This window comes from Propithecus coquereli, unplaced genomic scaffold (assembly GCF_000956105.1).
Source record: "Propithecus coquereli isolate 6110/MARCELLA unplaced genomic scaffold, Pcoq_1.0 Scaffold224, whole genome shotgun sequence".
Taxonomy (NCBI): domain Eukaryota; kingdom Metazoa; phylum Chordata; class Mammalia; order Primates; family Indriidae; genus Propithecus; species Propithecus coquereli.
Window position 1 is genome coordinate 46370 of NW_012147634.1, and position 22405 is coordinate 68774.

Below are 22405 nucleotides of genomic sequence, written 5' to 3' on the forward strand. Positions count from 1 at the left end.
CTCAAAAGAGAAATGCAAGATATATTACAAAAAATAACCAACTAAAAATACTAGAAATGACAATTTCCCTCAATGGTTACAGAGGAGATTGGACACTACAGAATAAAAAATCGAAGAACTTGAAAATACATCAATGGAAAACCAAAACTGAAAAACAGAGAGAAAATAGATTTTAAAAAATGAACAGAGTCTCAGTATCTTGTGGGACAATATAAATTGTCCCATCTGTAATTTAAGTCTCAGAAGAAAAGGAAAAAGAGAGTGGGTTTTGAAGAAATAATATTGAAGAAGGCTATTTGAAGAAATAATAGCCAAAAATACTCAAAACTTGGCAAAAAAATCAATCTGCAGATCTAAGAAACTGAAAAAAACCAAAGCAGATAGCTTTCAAGATATTCTTTAAGATTGAATGTTAAAAAATATTTTCAAATTAAGATAAGCTGAAATAATTTGTCCACAGTAGTCATGGCACTAAAGGAAATGCTAAGGAAATTTCATTAGGCTGAAGATAAAACTTAGAGCTATAGGAAAAAATGAAGATCAGTGGACATGGTAAATATAAATAAATTTTTCTTTTCAGCTTTAAATTTCTTTAAAAGGTAGTTGACTGGTTCAAGCAAAAGTATAATAATAACAATGTGCTATGGCATTTCTAACATATGTAATAGTAAAATATGACAATAGCATTAAAAATTGAATGGGGCAAATGGATTCTACTGTTGGTAGATTCTTATATTCTCTGTGAAATGTTATAATATTAATTAAAAGTAGACTGTGATAAGTTAAAGATGTATAGTGTAATCCCCAGAGCAATCACTAGTATGCACACACACACACACACACACACGCAGAGAGTGAGAAAGAGAGAGAGAGAGAGAGAGAGAGAGAGAGAGACCCAATAGAGGCAATTAAATGGAATACTAAAAAATAATTCATTGACTTGAGAAGGTAGAAAAGGACAAAGATACAAACATGAGATGGGAAAAATAGAAAAGGTAAAATTAAAGTCAACCATATTAGTAATTATATTCAATGTAAATGTACTAAATATTACAATTAAAAGGCAGAGATTATTAAACTGGATATAAAAACAGGAGACAACTAAATGCTTTCTACAGGAAAAACTCTTTGAAAAAAATTCCAAATAGGTTGAAAGAAAAGACATATTTGGTCTGTTTTGTGCTGCAGTACCAGAATACCTGAGACTGGGTAATCAATAAAGAATAGAAATTTATTTCTCACAGTTCTGAAAGCTGGGAAGTCCTAGATCAGGGTGCTAACAGGTTTGGTGTCTGGTGAGGGCCTGGTCTCTGCCTTTGAGATATTGCCTTGAATGCTGCATTTTACAGAAGGGAACAACATGATTCTTTACAAGGCAGAAGAGCAGAAGTGGTTGTGCAAATTCTCTCTTTTGTAATGAACACACTCCAGTGATAACAGCATTAATCCCTTCATGAGAGAGGAGCCCTCATGGCCCTAATTACCTCCTAACGGTCTCACCTTTTAATACTGTTACAATGGCAATTAAGTTTTCACTATGTGATTTTTGGGGGACCCATTCAAATCATAGAAAATGTATACCATACAAATAGTAACCATAAAAATAACTTATATTGCTATATTAGTATTAGGAAAAATAATCTTCAAGGATTATTAATCGAGATTTTAAAAATTTCATAGTAGAAAAGGATCAGTTCATTAAGAGGATATGACAAGCTTAAATATGTATTCATCTAATAGCTATGTTTAACATAGGTCCTGACACATAAAAAGAATACATTAAATGTAGCTATTATTAATGCGAGGATGATTCAACACAAAGAAAACCACTAATGTAATCCATTAGATAAATAGACCAAAGGAGGAAAAACTCACAACATTTTAATATGGGCAAAAATATATTTGCTAAAATTCAATAACCACTCCTGATTAAAAACAAGTATACAATAAATCTTGGTAAGGGCAATAGAAGGAAACTTCATTAAGCTAATAAAGATTAGCAGAAACTAAGAACAAATACCATATTTGACGTAAAACATTAGAAACCTTCCTATTATAACTAGAAATAAGATAAATTTGCTCCCAGCACTGTTGCCATTTGACCTTATAATGAAGAGTCTAATTCTAACCAGTGCAATAGGACAAAAAAGAATAATATGATGTGTAGATATTATAAGGGAAAGATATAGCTATGATTATTTGCAAACAAAAGATTGCCTTGAAAATTGAAGAAATTATCTCAAAAAATTATTAGAATCAATAAAGAGTTCAGTATGATGGTTAGATACAAAATTAGCATAGAAAAAATCAATGCTTTCCTGTATATTATCAATAACATATTAAAGAATGAAACAGAGAAAGGAAATCCATTATAATAACAATTCAAAACTATAAAATGCCTAATAGAAATATGCTTCATATATTGAAAACTATGAAATTTAGAAAAAAGATAGAAGATCCAATAAATGCAGACACACAGCTCTTTCCTAAATAGAAAGACAATATTTTTGAGATATCAGTCCTTCCAAGTTAATTTAGAGATATAATGCAATCCTAATCATTATTTATGGAGCTTAATAAGCTGATTCCAAAAGTCGATTGGTAGACAAAATAGCAAGCAACCTGGAAAATTCCTAGAAGAAAAAATGAGGGAAACATCTCTTTCAAAAATTAAAACACATTTGAAATGTAATGGTAAAAGTATAGGATTGGTGCAGGCATAGGCAGAGGAGACACTGATTAATAAGACTGAATGGAATCTAGAAGCAGGAATACACATAGTGTGGTTTAGTCTACTAAAGAACACTGGAGCTCAAGCCAGGCCCACAGTAACTGCTCATTCTTGGGAATGTCACTTAAACTCTCTGTGCTTTAGTTTCCTTATGCGTAAAATAGGGATCATTATACTACTTACATTATTATGGTTGTTGAGAAGGTTAAAGAAAGCACTTAGAAGAGTGCCTGATATGGGCAGAACTATGTAAGTGCTAGCTGCTATTAATGATAAAGATGGCAAACAAATCTGTAGAAAGATGATGAATTACTCCTCAAATTAGGGTGAAGTTTGGTTATCCATTTTCAAAGAAATATGGTTAGGAGTGATAGGTAATCCATTTTGAAAGAAATACATTTAGGCATATACCATAAACCATACCCAAAGAGCTAAACATAAAAGCATTAGAAGAAACTATAGGAAAGATATACTCATTAGCTTGGGATGAAGAAAGCCTATCTAAGCAAGATATAAAACACTAAAGCCATAAAGGAAAATAATCACATATTTAAATACATAAAAATCAAAAGGGAAACTTCTGGGTGCAAAAGACATAATAAACAACATTAACAGACAACCTACAGCCTGGGAATATATTTGCATTATATTAGCAAAGGATTAATATCAATATGAGTCAATAGGAAAAAGACAAGCACTTCCATAGAAAAATGAGTAATGGATATTAAAAAGCAATTTATAGAAAAAGAAATACCAATGTTCAATAACATACAAAATACAAAAACGCTCATTGATAATCAGAGAAATGTAAATTAATGTGACACATTTTAATCAATTTCACTCATCAGATTAGCAAAATTATGAAAGCTTGATAATCCCCGGGGTTGGTGAGCATACGACAGACGGGCACATTGATAACCTATTGGTAGAAGGATAAGATGCTAAAATTTTTTTGGAGGCCAATTTTTCAGCATCTATTAAGATAAAAACTGCCCATTTCTGTTGACTTAGTAATTCAATGTTTATGGATTTATTCTGAATAATATTTCACATGCATATGGGCCTACAGGTCTATGTACAAGAATGTTCACGGAAGGATTGTTCTTGACAGTGAAAAGTGGGAAACAGCCAGATACTCATCATTAGAAAGGCAATTAAAAAACTTATGGTAAGCAAACTAGCACAAACTTTGTGGAAAATAATATGGAGATGCCTCAAAGAGCTACAAGTAGAACTACCATTTGATCCAGGAATCCCACTCCTGGGCATCTACCCAAAGGAACAAAAAAGACATTTTATAATAAAGACATCTGCACTTGAATGTTTATGGCATCACAGTTCACAATTGAAAAGATGTGGAAACAACCCAAGTGCCCATCAATACGTGAGTGGATTAATAAAATGTGGTATACGTATATCATGGAATACTACTCAATCACAAAAAACAATTGTGTACTAGCACCACTTATGTTATCCTGGGTGGAACTAGAGCCCATCTTTTGAAGTGAAATATCCAAAGAATGGAAAAACAAGCATCACGTGTACTCGCCATCAAATTGGTACTAACTGATTAACACTTAGGTGCTCACATGGAAGTAATATTCATCGGGTGCCAGGTGGGTGGGAGGTGGGTGGAGGGGATGGGTAAACTCACAACTAATGGGTGCAGAGTGCACTGTATGGGGGAGGGACACGCTTGTAACTCTGGCTTGGGTGAAGCAGAGGCATTGTATGTAACTGAAATGTTTGTACCCCCATAATATTCTGAAATTAAAAAAAAAATAAATGAAAGAGTCAAAATTAAAAAAAACTCATGGTAAAGCCATAATGTTGAATAACATGCAGTTATTAAAAAGGATGAAGTGCATATATTTTTACATCATTTAAAATACATATCTGAAAATTTTTCTAAAACATGTTAAGTGAAAAGGAGTAAAGTTTCAGAAAAATTCTATTTGTTATTTACATATGCATGAATGCACACACACATGCATGTTATGTTTACATATAAATACGTGAGGGCATAGGAAAAGTACTAAAAAGAAAGTACTAAATTGTTAATCCTGGTTAACTCTGGAGGTGGATGGGGATGAAGTAAGGGAGGTAGATTCTCACAAAGACTTCTATATATAAGTCTTTATACTTATGTATAGTTTTAAATTTTTATAATGAAAGTCCATTCATGCACATCTTGTACAATAAAGGACAATAAAACATAATAGAAGAATAGCTACTGAAGAACTTGAAGAAGCTCCAGAAGGCAGATTGTTTTCTTGGCAAATGCTCTTAATGGCTGATTTTTATGACTTTAGAACTGTTGCAAAGCAAAGATATGAAATATTCTAGTTCATTTAATGTGGTTAACATAATCCTGAAACAAACCTGAAAAAGATAACACAGATAGCACAAAGCTTCAATTGATACTCATAAGCACAGATGCAAACATTTAAAATAAAGTGCTGGAAAATCCAGTTAATAATGAAGTAATGTTCTTCTAAAAATGCAGAAGTGGGTTAACACTATGAAAAATATTAATGCTTTTCATAGGTTATAAGAGACAAAGCACCTGACTGTCTGGAGGTGACTTTTCCATCTGTTGATTCATTTGTTCAACAAATTTTTATTGAGCCAGGGATTATTCTCAGTTCTGGTATAAAACAAACACTAGTATGATAAAGTATTAATATAAAGCAGTGTTTGGATAGGGGAACTTCTAGATACAGTAGAAGTAGATGATCAAGTTTCTAACTGATATCTATAGAAAATAATATTCATGTTGAGGAAAACCAGGAGTATGCCCACTCAAGTTGGGAGCACTACAACAAACTATTCCCATTATCAAAGCTATATCCAACAAGTGCTAACCAATGCAATAGGATAAGTAAAAGAAATAAGTCATATGTATAGGAAAGGAAAATTATAGCACACAATTATTAATATAATTATTTGTACATTTATATGATTGTCTACCTAGAAAACTGAAGATAATCAGTTGAAAAAGTATTAGCAAATAAGCATTCTGTAAGGTGGAAAGTCACAAGAAAAACACAGAGCTTTTCTATATGCTAGAAATAGCCAGTTATAATAAGTATATAATGGGAAAAGATGTCATCGTAATGCAAAAAGTAATATAAAATGCCTAGGCATAAACAACAGAAAATTCATAGGATTTGTATTAACAAAAAGAAAATGATAAAACTCTATTTGAGGACAGAATAGAAGTCTTAACTATATTTCTAAAAGGAAATACTCAGAATTATAAAGATGTCAATCCTCCATAAATTATTTTTCTATAAACTCAATCCTATTCTAATAAAAAACAGTAATATAATTTGGGGGGGAAATTTAAAAATAATTCTTATTTAAAATTTTAATCTTTATTTTTATCAGAGTCATACATATTCATTTTAAATACGCTGAGTTTTGCTAGCTTATAATAGCCATCCTTAGCTTTGCACTTTCCAACTTCTGATTTCCACTCCCAAAGTCAACAACTTCCAACAAGTTTAAGCAGTTTTTACTGGTATTTACATCCATATTTTCAAACAAGCAGATTTTTCTGCTATGCAAGTTCTGTTTTTCTTTTTCAGTTTTGGATATTATCTATTGATTTCCTTCTATGAAAGATGGGATTTCTTTTTCTTACCCATTCTTCAAACCCCAAACAGTCTCCCCCAACCCCTGCTTAAATACGCACCACACAAAAGCACAGGCGTTGCATCTTCTTCTTTTCACCCTGATGATATTTTTGGTTCTATCAGTATCTGATGTTAAAATTGAATGTGTTTGTACATATTATTCACAGGCAAGTCTCATAGTGTCCTACAATTTCCTTTCATATACAACTTGCTTTTCCAGGAATTAATAATTGTCTCCTTTTAAAGTGATACAACCATCACCAAAAGCACAGTTTAGGAAAAAAAGAAAAAAAATTAAACTGATACAACTGACAGAGCTAAAGAGGAGAGGAGAGTGAAAGAATGAAAGTAACATCTCAATACAGTCAGGCACTTAAGGAAAATCTAAGAATTCCAGTTTTTGAAAATGTGCATCCTGGATCCATCCTTCTCCTCCACAGTGGGTTGGTTACTCTGTAGACTTGGTGCCCTGCTGTGTTTCAGGACCTTCCTTCACTGTCATCCTGGGAACACTGCATTCCATGTCTTCGTTTTTTTATGGCTTATACGCGTGTTTGTGGGGGGCTTTATCCAGTAGATTCCAGGGAACTGTGCCACAGAACTGGCCTGGGGAGGAAATGCTACCGCCATTGCCCCACCAGGTACTAGAAAAAAAACTGCTGTCATTTCTGCCTCCCCCAGTTCAAGCCAACCACTAGTATCCTCTGGGAAATATGTGCTCCCATCACTGCCCTGACTGAAGCCCAGCGGCTTTATGGCCACCTGTGCCTGCGAGTCGGTAACTCTATCCAAATGGATTAATTCTGCAGTCGGTGGGTAAAACCAACCTGTGATAACACACTTATACTTTACAAGTCTAAGCTAACATACACAGTTTTTTGCGAGTCATTTCAATAAGCATAGTGATAAAGACTCTCTCCTTTGACCAAAGGAGATGATCCTTGATGTTTCTTAGTAATTTTCCACTCGCTGACCCCCACTCTGCCTCTTGGTTATAACCCACTTGTCCTGGTTGGAGTTGAAGTTGAGTCCAGTCTCCCTCCCCCACTGCTAGACCCGGCCGCAGTGGTCTCTACACCTGTTGCTATGCCCCCGCCCTTTGAGTAATATCTACCCACTACCTTTAACAAGCATCCACGAATAATTTTTTATTTAATAATAGTAACCTATAACGTGTGGTCTACTTGCAAGTCTGTAAGTCACTATTCTTTAGAAATATTAAAAATAAACCTTTGTAGGGTTGAAGAGGTAAAGCTTTCCCCTCACCCCCTGAAGCTAGCTTCACTGAAAGTAGACGATAAAAGACAAGTTAATAGGAGAAAAAGCCATACAAAATTTATTGAACATGCCCAGGGGGAAATCACAGGAGAGTGATTACCCCAACTCAATGAGGTCCAGATGCTTATACGCCCTTCATAGCAGAAAGGGAGAGGTGGGTATACGGGGAAATGAATGAGTCCAAGGAACAGTGGCCTAGGACAATGGTGAACAAAGTTATCTTATTATGCAGATAGGGCCTCCCAGGTAATGTCTTGGAGCTGCAGAAGAATAGATGAAAAGTCTGGTTGTGAGGGGAAGGGGTCTTAAGAAAATTGCATTTCTTTTGGAAAAAAGCTTTCTTAGATAAGAAGTTCCAGAAACAGTCTCTCCTGGTGCTTTGGGAAAGAAAAGGGATCCCAGAGACAGGAAGGTCAGAGAGAGAGACAGCATGGTTCTGAGACTTATTTCCGAGATCTTTCAATTTTCTTTAATTCAAAGCTCTCAGCATTCCAAAGTGCCATATTTAAGGGTATTGTTTGCTGCACCCCAAGACCTTCAAATATTATAAGAAAGCTTTGTCTTTAACCAATAGACCTAGGCAGAAACTCAACTTTTTGGTGACAAGATGCCAAATCAGTATAATTTTAATTTAATTTTTTTAGTAATACGTTTGCAAATATTACCTATTTATAAAGTTGTAAGAGCTGGCACAAGAGTAAACAAACTTATTTTTTCAATTTTATTAAAAATTAAGATGTCTCTACTACAATACTTGAGTAATATTTGCTATTGAGTACTCAACTTAAGAACATCTTTAATGTAGTGATGAAATATAAAGATGAAATTATTTTCTATAAGTCCATAATTATTTATATAATTATATAATTACTTATTATTGAATTATAATAGAGGATAATAACATGAATCAGATATAGACCCATCAATCTGATATTTAGCTTGACTTTTCCAATTGTGTTCAGTATTCTTGCTTACACAGCAAATTCTATTCCTGCTGGAATAAAAATATGAAAAAATTTTCTTAATTTCAGCATTGAGACCAAATGACATTTGTGTTAGCATCAGTTGGTTTCTCCTTGGGGTAATCTACGACAACATTGAGAAAATGAGATGGGTTTAAGGGGTTGGAATACAAATGAGGAAGAAGAAAGTTAAGAAATAAGAAATTATGTGATGTTAGCAGTTGTTTCAAGCACTGTGCCACTTAAATTCTACAAAATTAGAGAAAATAGTTGTAAGTACTTTTATGTTCCCAGTTAGACCAAATTTGAGCCTAATATTATCCACCAGTAATTATTTAAGATTTATTCTGGCCAGGCACAGTGGCTCATGCCTATAATCCCAGCGTTTTGAGAGATCGAGGCAGGAGGATGACTTGAGGCCAGGAGTTTGAGACCACCCTAGCTCTAAAAAAATTAAAAAAAATTGCCAAACGTGGTGTCATGTCCTAGCTACTTAGGAAGCTAAAGTAGGAGGATTGCTTGAGCCCAGGAGTTCAAGTTTGTAGTGAACTATGATCATACCACTGCACTCTAGCCTGGGTGACAGAGTGAGACTCTGTCTCAAAAATAAAGCAAAATAAAATCGATTCTTTTCTTCAGATTTAGAACAATATGACTTTGGAAGACATGTAAGAAAAAAGCAAAGGATTGTAGGACAAAATTTGTGGGCATTTCTCTGAGTTTCTCTTGCTTAATGCTATGGTTTGAATGTCCTCTCAAAAACTTGCATTGAAATTTAATTGCCATTGTGACAGTATTAGGAGGTGGGGACTCTAAAAGGAGTTGAGGTCACGAGGGCTTTGTCCTCATGAAGGGACCGATGCTGCTATTGTGGGAGCGGGCTCACCTCCTCCTGCTCTCTCTCACCCTCTTTGCTCTTGTGCCACGTGATGCTTTCTGCCACGTATGATGCAGCGAGAAGGCCCTCGCCAGATGCCAGCACCTTGGTCTTGGCCTTGCCAGCCTCTAGACCTGTGAGAAATAAAATTCTGTTTATTGCAAATCACCCAGTCTGTGGCATTCTGTTATAGCAGCACAAAATGGACTAAGATGCCTAGTTACATACCCATCTTTTGATCAAGAATAAAATGGTGGCAAGGGTCACTGGAGAATGGCTGAGGGGCCATATCTCTACAGTGAGACCCCTGATCAGGCCTTTACACAAGAGCCCATCACAATATAAATTCCATTCGTGAGACAGTCTGAGATTGAAGTCTGAACAATTCCAGGTGAGAACAGGCAGCAGAGGAGGCTGGATCAGGCTGAGTGGGACCCTCTGCGATGCAGGCTTGGTAAACACGGGGCAGCAGGGCTGCTCGAGCTGATCAAGATAACCACGCCACCTCTGCCATCCCCTGGACAGCAATGAGTTCTGCATAGTTGGGGTGTACACATCTAGGGTTTTGATTTTCTCAATCTATTATAACTTCTTTTATTTTTCTATGATCTAACAACCTCTATTTTGAGCTTCCATTCTATTTGGTGGTGGGAAATTAACATCTATTCATCATCCTTCCAAGGTTTGAGGGATGAGGGGATTGAGTGGCCTCGAGGTGTCAAGTGGAGAGAGTGTGGTCTCAGGACATCACCTGTCCTGTGTGGCATTTACTGTGACATAGGAACTGTCTGGTTCTTGGTTGTCTTTACCCTTCTGTTGCAATGTCCACTGTGACATCTCTGCTTTGTGCGGCTTATGCTGCTGTGTCCCCTCTTTGTAGCTGCAAGGGCCCTGCAGGCCCACCAGCCCGCTCTCAGCTAAATCTCCCAGCTTTTAGGGGTAGCTTTTGGATATCTTGTGCCACTCTGCAGCTGTGGGAACAGAGGAGTTGCCTCAGCCCTCTCTGCCTAGAGAGGCTGCCACAGCGCAGTGGCTCAGGGAGGCAGTTAAGATGTTTCCATTCAGCATTATACAATGTATCCATGTAACAAAAACTTTGTATCCTCTTAATATTTTTAAATTAAAAAAAGGTGTTTCCAGCTATGAGTAACAGGGAACTCATCTCAAGTGCCTTAGGGCAAGTTATTAGCTTATACTGTATAAGAATTTGAGAGGTGAGGTGGGTTTCAGGCCGTGTTGATCCAGTTCAATAATGTAATTAAAAACGCAGGTTCTGTCAGTCTCTCTGCACTGCCTCTGTACTGTCACCTTGATTCTAAAGCAGGTAGCTATCCTTGTTGTATAATAGTCCTTTATATATTCTAGATACAAGTACCTTATCAGATATGTGATTTGCAAATATTTTCTCTTATATCATAGGCTGTCTTTTCACTTTTTGTTAATGCCTTCTGGTGCGTAACAATTTGTAATTTTGATAAAGTCCTATTTATCTGTAATTTCTTTTGCTGCTTGTGCTTTTGGTATTGTAGCTAATAATCCATTGCCAAATCTGATATCATGATTTACCCCTATGTTTTTGTGTAAGAATTTACAGTTTTAGTGGGTACAATCAGGTCTTAAATCCATTTTGAGTTAATTTTTGTATAGGCTGTGTTCTTCTCTCTTCCTAGTCCAGAGAATTCTAAAATTGAGTCTAAGAAAAACTCTGTCCTATATCTTTCCAGATATTTCTGCCCCCCATGCTTTTGTTCTCTAGCTCTTTCCTCTCCTAAATTGGATCTTTAAGTAAAACTACCTGTACTGAAAAGGAGGGCCTTTGTAGAGATGAAGAAAATTTTGTTATCAACTATTAACAATATTTTGAAGTTTTATGCTGCCATACATGGGTGGAAATGCAGATGAGGTGGGTGTGAGGTGGGGCAAATTCTTATAGTATTTGCTGAAGGTAACAATAAGAGCCATGCTAAGACAAAACAGCAACAAAAAAAAATACTCCTACTGCTTTAAGAAATATACACGGTATTGGGTGTCGCCTGCCATTAAAGATATATTGCATTGCTTTTCTTAATTTTGAAATAATTCAAAACATACTGTGGTAAGCTTTTAAAAGAATGAAAGAAAATCTTAAAGGTACAGGATTATTTTAGGCTGATTATTAGACAATAGAAAGCAGCTCTCTGCCTGACAGATTGGGAAGATGCTTTCATGAATACGATGCAATGCGTCAGAGGCAGGGGCGAGACTTTGGTGAAGGGAGAGAGATTCTCAAGGGGGAGATGAAATAATTATAGATAGGGAGCTAAAATTAATAGGTAAGCAGGACATTCATGCCTTTGCTGGAGATTTCCAGTTATGACCAAGCCGGTATTAGGGGTAATTTGGCAATGGTTTTACAACTGTATTTTATAATAAACCACAGCATGCTAATATAGACTGAACTGTTTAAACATCTTGGAGACTTTAATTTATTCAGCTTAAGAGCTTAGTTGAAGGAAAAAAATAATGGAAAGTAAGCTGTAGGGTTGCTTTTCCTGAATTCCAAATTTAGCTTAAACAGATTTCTAATCCTCTATGCCAGGAATATTTTCTTGAAAATGCATTTGAATTGTATAATCTGATCACCTTTATTAATACAGGGATTTATATAGGCACGAACATGCTTACTGCATTTTACTGTGTTGATTTTTAGGCTAGGTAATCCTGTAAATGATTAGCTAATTATATTCTGTCTGATTATCAAGCTTCTTAACTTAAATCCAGTACGATCATAAATGGTAAGTAAATCTTTGGTGCCAATAGAAGAGATTCCACACATGGTTACATTTGAGAAGGCAGGAGGAACTGCACCATGTGACCACAGCCTGCGCCATGTAATTCCCGTGACACTGATGACAGAGTCAGAAAGGAATAAACTGTGGGAAGAGCAACACAAATTCGAAGCTACTATTTTAGGTCTGTAAGACCCAGAGACAAATATTATTGCTCCCTAAATTGATTCTCTTATGGAACTAGGTGGGAAACATTCCATTACCAGTTATATAAAATGTCTCTCTCCATTTTTAATTTAGGCCCAGATGATCTCGCATTACATATGGGTATAAATGGAGAACTTTTTAATGAGCAACAGAAAAGGAAAACAGTGCATGAGAACTCAGGATGTGGTATCAATATAGCTCTGAAATTAGAGAAGGGCAATAACATATTCAGAGTATTTTTTTTTTTTTTTTTTTGAGACAGAGTCTCACTGTGTTGCCCAGGCTAGAGTCCTAGCTCACAGCAACCTCAAACTCCTGGGCTCAAGCGATCCTTCTGCCTCAGCCTCCCGAGTAGCTGGGACTACAGGCATGTGCCACCATGCCCGGCTAATTTTTTCTACATATATTTTTAGCTGTCCAATTAATTTCTTTCTAATTTTAGTAGAGATGGGGTCTCGCTCTCGCTCAGGCTGGTTTCGAACTCCTGAGCTCAAACAATCCGCCCGCCTTGGCCTCCCAGAGAGCTAGGATTACAGGCGTGAGCCACCGCGCCCGGCCCAGAGTATTTTTTTTTTATTTCAGGATATTATGAGGGTACAAACATTACGGTTACACTTTATATCTTTGCCTCACCCAAGCGAGGGTTAAAGGAATGCCCTTCCCCCCTACAATGCTCCCCATGTCCTTTAGTAGCATATTCAGAGTATTTTTAATGTGCAGATCATACAATCTCATTTAGTCTTCATGACAGGCATAAGAGGAAGGCATTATTATCTCTAGATGTGGAAATTGCATCAGATATATATTAGAATCTAGTTTGATTGCAAATTCTATGTACTTTTGGTTATTACATTTTGACAGCACTCTTTCAGGTGCAAAAGATAGAAGCACAATTCATAATAGCTTAGGAAAACCAAGGAATTTATTGACTCATAAAACTGAAAAGAATAGATGTGATCCTCCTCAGTCAACAAGCTCAGCTGCAGACATGGTTGGATCGAGGCCAAAGTGGAACTCTTTCTGTCTGTCTTAGTTCTGCTCTTCTCTATGTTGCACCCACCATCGGGCAGCCTCTCAGGGGCTCCAGCTTCAATCTTTCCAGCTTGCATCCCATGGAAAAAGAGATCCTCTTTCTAAGTTGTACTAAAAGTCTCAGTGTTGAATCTCATTGCCCTGGCGTTGTTTAGGTTATCCTACCATGTGCTATAAGCAATTTGAAAGAAAAGTGAACACGTAGGACCAGCTGCTTCAGAAAATATGAATTCTAACTCTTGAGCTTTATGTATGTATGTTAAAGATAGAGACTGCAGAAAAACTGCACTATTTATGAGATACTTCTCATGTGGATTATGAAACCAGGTAACTATGGCAATTGGTGCTGATCATGAAGATTCCTGAAATAAACAGCTGGCCTTTACTTCTCTGCTGTTGAAAAGGTCTCAATTTCATGACAAGGCCAAACATACAGCTTCATTTGAACCTGTGTGATAATTTAACTTATAGCATGCTTTCCTTAAAATATATTTACAAGGCAGAAGAGACAACATTTATTAAATACCTACTTATGTACAGGAAGAATGTAGGCATTTTATACTCACTTTTATGTAATATAAGATCATATAAATGAGTCAGCAGGTACTAGCCACATGTAGCTATTTAAGTTTAGAATTTAAATTAATTAAGATTAAATTAAAAGAAAATTTAGTTCCTCGGTCGCTCTAGCTACACTCCAAGTGTTGAATGACCACATGACTAGTGCCTGCCATGATGAATAGCATAGGTATAGAACATTTCCATCTCACTGCAGAAAGCTCCATTGGACAGCTATGGATGTCTGTCTCAATTCTTTCCTTTTTCTAAAATAGAATCTAGCAATCTTAAATCATGTTAAATAACACCAAGATGAAACAATCAGCCCAGAAGGTGGCAGTTTCTACAAGAAAACTGATCTGAGCTCTTAGAAAAGTCAATTTCATGGGGAAAAAAATTGGGGATAGAGGATACTTTTCCTAGATTTTAAAAGGCTTAAGAGAGATAACAATCAAATGTTATGTTTGCTCCTGATCTGAACAGAAATAATAAAAATTTTTTTTGCTGTTTTTTAAGGAGGAAATTTGAAAATGAACTATATATTAGATGATATTATGGAGTCGTTATCAATTTTGTTAGGTGTGATAGAGGTATTGTGGTTTTGAAAGAATGAATTTAAACTTTTTTGAGATCTATGCTGAAGCATTTAGGAGTGAATTATCTTGATATTTTTAATTGATTTAATAATAAAGCAAAAAAATAGATGGATAAAGCAACTATGACACAACGTTAAACAATTGTTAAATCTAGGTGGTGGATACTATTAATTCTAATTTTGATATATTTTAAAACTTCTAAAATAAATGAAAAGATTTTAAAAATCTGTCTTTTAAAAAAATGTTCGTTGCCTTTAGTGTGACACTTAGAAAATGTTTTTTCAAGCAAGGGTTTTAAAAGTAGTCACTGAAATTATCTTCTAGTATTTTTATGGGTCATTTGCTTTAACACAAATCTTATACACCTATATGAAATTTGCTTTGCTGTAATGTATGAAATAAAGATTACTTTTATTTCTAAATAGTTAGATGGTAGCAAATATCTTGTGTTGGATTTTCTAAATTCATTCACCATTTTTCCTAGAAAGATTCCCCAGTTTTCATTTAGGAATTTATATCCCTTTCATCTTCTTATTATGTGTTTTGGGTAGTACGGCAACAGAAAATCATAAGTCCATATTCTTTACCCTTGGCTAAGAAGTAAATAAAACAGAAACCATAGTCCTTATTGATAGTTTAATAGGAAATATAAAGAATGGGAGTCTGTTGAGGCGTGAGCAGGCAAGCCTTGTGCCAGCCATTACACTCTGTTAAATAGATAGGAAAAAGCTTGGGGAGTACTAACATATCTGTTATCACAAAACTAAAGTTAAAGTGTATGTTTATTTTATGTTTTATATCACAGAGTTGCTATGCCTGTTTCCAAAGAGGTTCTCAGACAGGGACATAAAAAAAGCATTTTAGATGTTTCAAACAGAGGATTTACTGTAAAGCATCAGGTGTTTACACAACGAAGGGCTGAAGGAAGGCGAGTCAGGGGTCTACCACTAACTTTTATGTGCACCAACATGGAAAGTCAGAAAGCCTCTGTCTCCCAGAGTCAGGAATGTGCAGGAAGCTCCTACTCATCTCATGGGACTCTGTAGCCCCAACATGGGTGGAATGACAGGAGACACAGAAACCACTGCAGAAACTCACATTCTGCTGCCAGAGAAAGAAGAGAAATGATTTCTGCCTCACTGCCACCTTTCAAATATCATGTGAGTTTATCTTTAAGATGGAGCCTAAAAATGCATCCAGAACTCTGTTGGCTATAATGTCAGAGAACTATACTTTTTAGGCTTCTAGCCTCTGCAGTATAAGGAGAGATAGAAAAGTTTATAAAGTGGGCTGAGTGTCAACAGGCAAATCCAATGGAAGGGGTGAAGAAATTTTCTACATGTCCAAATGTTTATTTTAAAAATTCAAGGGATTGTTGACTTGAAACTTTGAGAGTGGACTATGTTTGTTTTAGGAAAATATATTTGCGAGACTATTTGGTGAAGAAAGAAAGTTGAAGTTGTAAATCATGTTTGTCATAGAGTATTGTTTTCACCCACCAATTGGTAATATTTCACATCCTATGACATCATCCGATCTATCAGAGCTTCCCACCTAATGGCTCAGCCAGCTTGAAGGGTGCTAGGGGTGGCTGAGCAGGGCTAGGTAGCCACAGTAGCCTTGCCAAAAGCTCCGATTCCTTTGTTTACCCCAGTATGCCATATAAACATAACTATCCTTTTCTTACTATATTATGAAAAGGGCTGCAAAGCACTGCACTTTGATGAAATAATCTTCTGTCATTTTAATGTGCATGATATTCCAGAGTGTGTAGGCTCCAAAGTAAATCAACATACAAGAAATGTAAGAAACGTCTCTTCCAGGGCACTGTCTTTTCACCTGTGTGAACACATCATAGCCATTTAAGGCTGTAAATCGCAGGATATAATATTAATATTCCAGAGGGTAATGCTAGGTAAATACCAAACCAGGCTGATGTGAATTCCCTAGGTTTTCAGAAAAGTTGAAGCCTTGATTAATTAATTCTTTATCTGCAGCTCCACCTCCCTTTCTTTAATTTTATAGCAGGAGTGAGATAATTACTATAATCTGAGTGTTAAGCCTGCTTCTACTGAGAGCTGTATTTGGGCAACTCTGTGGTTTGGGCAAATGTATTAAGTGAATTAAATCAATTCATATTCAGAAGACTCTGATTTTAAAAATAATTTCCTACTCAGAAATGATAATTTCCAAGTGGAAAATAAAAATCCTCTACTGAGTTATAAAACATTCGTTTAAAACATATTCATTATATTTGAGAATTACTATGTACCAGGACACCTCTCAGTGTTTGAGATATATCAATAAACAAAACAGGCAAAGATTAAGAAGTTTATATTTTTGTGGGAAAAAGACAGATATCAAACCACAAACATAATGAGTAAGTAAATTATATAGAATACTAGAAGGTGAAAAGTGATATTAAAAAAAGGAAAAGTAGAGCATGGTAAAGGGGATCAGGTGTGCTGGGGAAGGGGTGATGGACTGCCTATTGAATAGGAAGGCTCATTGAGAAGATAACATTTGAGTAAGATGTACAGGAGATTTGGGAGCAAGCCACACATTCCAGGCAGAGAGAGTAACAAGAACTCTAAGGTGGAAGTGAGTCTCATATGTTTGAAGAAAAGCAAGGAGACCAAAGTGTCTGGAGTAGAGAGCAAGAGGAGAGCAGTAGGAGATAAAATCAGAGAGCCACTGAAAGAGGGTAGTGGGTAACACACACGCTTCAGGATCAAGGCACTCCTTTCTCAAACTGCAAGGGTTGTTGGCTATAGATGGCTCCTGGCTCAACTCCTTACCTTGAATTGCCCTCCGCAGAAAAGAACACCATTTCCAAGGTTATGCTCCCTCCCTGGGAGCAGCCCACATTCAAAGACTGGTCTGTGAGAGGTACAGCAATTGAGTATCCTTGCCTCAATTCAGGCCAACTTTGAAGAATGTATTGTGACTATATCACAGTCCACTTTTCCTTCTGCCCAATTTTGCTTTTCTTGCCCCCTTACAGGTGTTGCTTCTGAGAGCAAGCACAATAAAACTCCTGCATACAAATCTCCCTCTCAGAGTCTGTTTCCTGGAGAACCAGACCTAAAACAGAGGTCATTGCAAAGATTTTGGCTTTAACTCTAAGATGGGAGAATATAAGGCCTAGAGCAAGAGAGAAACATGATCTAACTTATGTTTCAACAAGATCACTCTAACTGCTGTGTTGAGAGTGGTTGGTAGAGGGTTAAGAACAGAAACAGAGAGACCACTTAGGAGAAGACTATTGCATTAATTCAGGACCAATTCATGGTAAAGATTTGGAGTAGGTTCACAATATATTTTGAAGGTAAACCCTACAGGATTTGCTGATACTTTGAATGTGGGGTATGAGAGAAAGAGCAACTCAAGGATGACACCAAAGTTTTGACCTAAGCAAATGAAAGGATAAAGTTTCCATTTACTGAGATAGGAATGGGGATAAATTTGGGAAGGGCAGACTTCTTGAAAAATTAGGAGTTAGGTTTTGAACATCTTAATTTTGTTATAACAATCTGTGAACCAAGTAGAGATATCCAGAAGGCAGTTGGAAGAGGTCAAGGGTGAAGATTTGATATTTAGGAGTGGTCAGTATATGAATCGTATTTATAGTTCTGAGCCTAGATGAGATGTTCTACAGAGTGATTCTAGCTAGGAAAGAACAATGATCCAATGACCGAGACCTGGGCACTTCAACATTTAGAGGTTTGAAAAATGAGAAGAAATGAGCAAAAGTGATGGAGAAGGAGCCACCAGAGAGAAAAAAGAAAAATTATACAATTATGGTATCCTGGAAGTCAAAGTCAAAAAAGATATTCAATAAAGAGGAGAGCAAATGTTTCTGACAGTTGGTATCAGCAACCTGGAGCTCATTTGATTACCTTCAAAAAAAGAGTACTTTCAGTTCAGAGTTGGAGGCCAAAACCATGATTGGAGGGGATTTAAGAGAGGACAGAAACAGTAGGAAGATAGTAAGTTTAGAAATCTATTTCCAGGAATTTATAGTAAAGGGTAACAGAGAATAGTCAAAAGAGGGGGATGGGTCCGAACAGTGTTGTTCCTTTTTTTTTCTTTTTTTAAGTGGGAGAAATAACAAGATTTTTGAATACTGGTGGAAATACTCTTGTTGAGAGCAGGGAATTAATAATGCAGGAAAGAGAAGGGAAATTCTTGTCATTTAGGAAGCCCAATGGAATAAATTTAGTGTCTGGCAAGAGACTTCTCAATGGAAACAATACAGGCCAGGAGGGAGTGAAATGACATTTTCAAATTGCTGAAAGGAAAAAAAAAAACTTCCATCCAAGAATATCCAGCAAAGTTATCCTTTGAATATGAAGGAGAGATGGTCTTTCCTAGACAAGCACAAGTTGAGGGAATTCACCACTACGAGACCTGTCTTACAAGAAATGCTAAAGGGAGCTCTTCAATATGAAAGAAAAAACACTAACGTGCAAAAAATGAAAGCATTTGAAACTACAAAACCCACTGGTAAAATTAAATACACAGGAAAAAACCAGAATACTCTAATACTGTAATTGCAGTGTGTAATCCACTCATAACTCTAGTATGAAGCCCAAAAGACAAATCTATCAAAAACAATAATAGCTATAGCAACCTAAGAGATAGATAATATAAAAATATGTAAATTGAAACAACTAAAAGTCACAAAGTGAGGAGGATGGAGTTAAAGTCTAGATTTTTTGGTTTTTGCTTTGTTTGTTTCTATTCTTTGTCATCTAAGATAAATTGTCATCTCTTTAAAATAACTCATTATACCTATAAGATGTTTTTTTTGTAAGCCTCATGGTAATCACAATGCATAAACCTATGATAGATTCATTAAAAATATAAAACAACAAATTAAAACATACTATCAGAGTAAATTACTTAACTACAAAAGAAGACAGCAAGGAAGGAAGAAAGGAAGAGAGGAGTTACAGAAAAATCATAAAACAAGCAACAAAATGGCAGTAGTAAGTACTCACTTATGAATAATAACACTGAATGTAAATGGACTCAGTTCTCCAATTAAAAGACAGAGTGGCTCAATGGATAAAGAAACAAGATTCAACTATACGCTGTTTACAAGAAACTCACTTCACCTATAAAGACACATACAGACTGTATAAAGACACATACAGACTGAAAGTGAAGGGGTGGAAAAAGATATTCCAGGCAACTAGAAACCAAAAATTAGCAGGAGTAGATATACTTAGATAAAATAGACTATAAGTCAAAGACTGTAAAAAGAGACAAAGAAGGTCCCTATATAATTATAAAGGGGTCAATTCAGCAAGAGGATATGACAATTATAAATATCTATGTATCTAACACTAGAGCTCCAAAATATACAAAGCAAACATGAATAGATCTAGAGAGAGAGAAAGAACACACTAAAATAATAGTAGGAGACTTTAACACCCCACTGTCAGCAATGGACAGATCATCCAGATAGAAAATAGACAAAGAAATATCAGAGTTAAACTACACATTACATCTAATAGGGCTAATTGACATTTACAGAGCACTTCACCCAACTGCTGCAGAATGCACATTTATTTCATCAGCACATGAAACATTCTCAGAAGAGACTATATTTGGGGCCACAAAACAAGCCTCAATAATTCAAAAAAGTAGAGTCATATCAAGTATCTTTTCTGACCATAATAGAATAGAACTAGAAATCAACAAGAGGAATCTGAGAAACTTCACAAACGCATGGAAATTTAACAACATACTCCTGAATGGCCAACGGATTAATGAAGAAATTAAGAAGAATATGAAAAACTTTTCTGAAACAAATGAAAATGGAACTACAACATACCAAAAATCTATGACATACAGTAAAAGTTGTACTAAGAGGGAAGTTTATAGCAATAAATGCCTATATCGAAAAAGTAGAAAAACTTCAAATAAACAATCTAACTATGTACCTCAAGGAACTAGAAAAGCAAGAACAAAGCAACCAAAATTAGTAGAAGGAAAGAAATAGTAAAGATCAGAGCAGAAATAAATAAAATGGACACAAAAAACAATACAGAAGATCAATGAAATGAAAAGTTTTTTTAAAGATAAACAAAATCGACATACCTTTAGCTAGACTAAGAAAAAAGAGAAAAGACCCAAATAAATAAAATCAGAAGTGAAAAAGGAGATATTAAAATGAATACCACAGTAATACAAAGAATTATTAGAGACTATTATGAATAACCATATGCCAACAAATTGGAAAATCTAGAAGAAATGGACAAATTCCTGGACACGCATAGTCTATCAAGATTGAAATATGAAGAAATAGAAAACTTCAATAAACCAACAATGGGTAATGAGATCAAAGCCATAATAAAAGCCCAAGACCTGATGCCTTCACTGCTGAATTCTATCAAACATTTAAAGAACACAATTCTACTCAAACTCTTCAAAAAAATTGAAGAAGAGGGAATACTTCCAAACTCATCTGATGAGGCCAGCATTACCCTGATATCAAAACCAAATGAGGACACAATATAAAAGGAAAACTACAGAACAATTTCACTGATGAACAGAGATGCAAAAATCTTTAACAAAACACTCTCAAACTGCATTCAATAACACATTAAAAAGATCATTCACCATGATCAAGTGGAGTCATCAGAGGGATATAAGGATGGTTCAATGTACACAAGTCAATGAACAGAATACATCACATTAACAGAACCAAGAACAAAAACCATATGATCATCTCAATAGATGCAGAAAAAACATTTCACAAAATTCAACATCACTTATGATAAAAACCCTCATCAAGTTGGGTTTAGAAGGAACATATCTCAAAATAATAAAGGTGATATATGACAAACCCACAGCTAACATTGTATTGAATGGGTAAAAATTGAAGACCTCTCCTTTAAGATCTGGAAGAAGACAAGGATGTCCACTTTCACCACTTTTATTCGACATAGTACTGAAGTCCTGGCTAGACCAATTAGGGAAGAGAAAGAAATAACGGGCATCCAAATTGAAAAGAAAGAAGTCATGCTAGTTAGTCTTGTTCACAGATGACATGATCTTATACTTAGAAAAACCTAAAGACTCCACCAAAAAGCTATTAGAACTGATAAACTAATCAGGTAAAGTTGCAGGATATAAAATCAAAATACAAAAATAAGTAGCGCTTATATACACCAACAGCGAACAATATGAAAAAGAAATCAAGAAAGCAATTTCATTTACAGTAGCTACAAAGAATATAAAATAATTACAAATCAATTTAACCAAAGAAGTGAAAGATCTATGCAACAAAAACTATAAAAGGCTGATGAAAGAACTTAAAGAAAACACACACAAAAATGGAAAGATATTCCATGCTCATGTATTAGAGGAACAAATATTGTTAAAATGATGATATCAAATTTACAGATCCAATGTAATCTCTATCAAAATACCAATGGCATTTTTCACAGAAGTAGAAAAAAAATCCTAAAATTTATGTGGAACCACTAAAAACCCCAAGTAGCCAAAGCAATTTTGAGCAAAAAGAACACACTACCTGACTTCAAAATTTTCTACAAAGCTATAGTAACCAAGTTGGCATGGTACTGGCATAAAAACAGAAACGTGGACCAATGAAACAAAACAGAATACAGATATAAATCCATGCATTTACAACCAACTCATCTTTGACAAAGTTGCCAAGAACATATAATTGGGAAAGGATAGTCTCTTCAACAAATGGTGCTGGGAAAACTGGATAACTATATG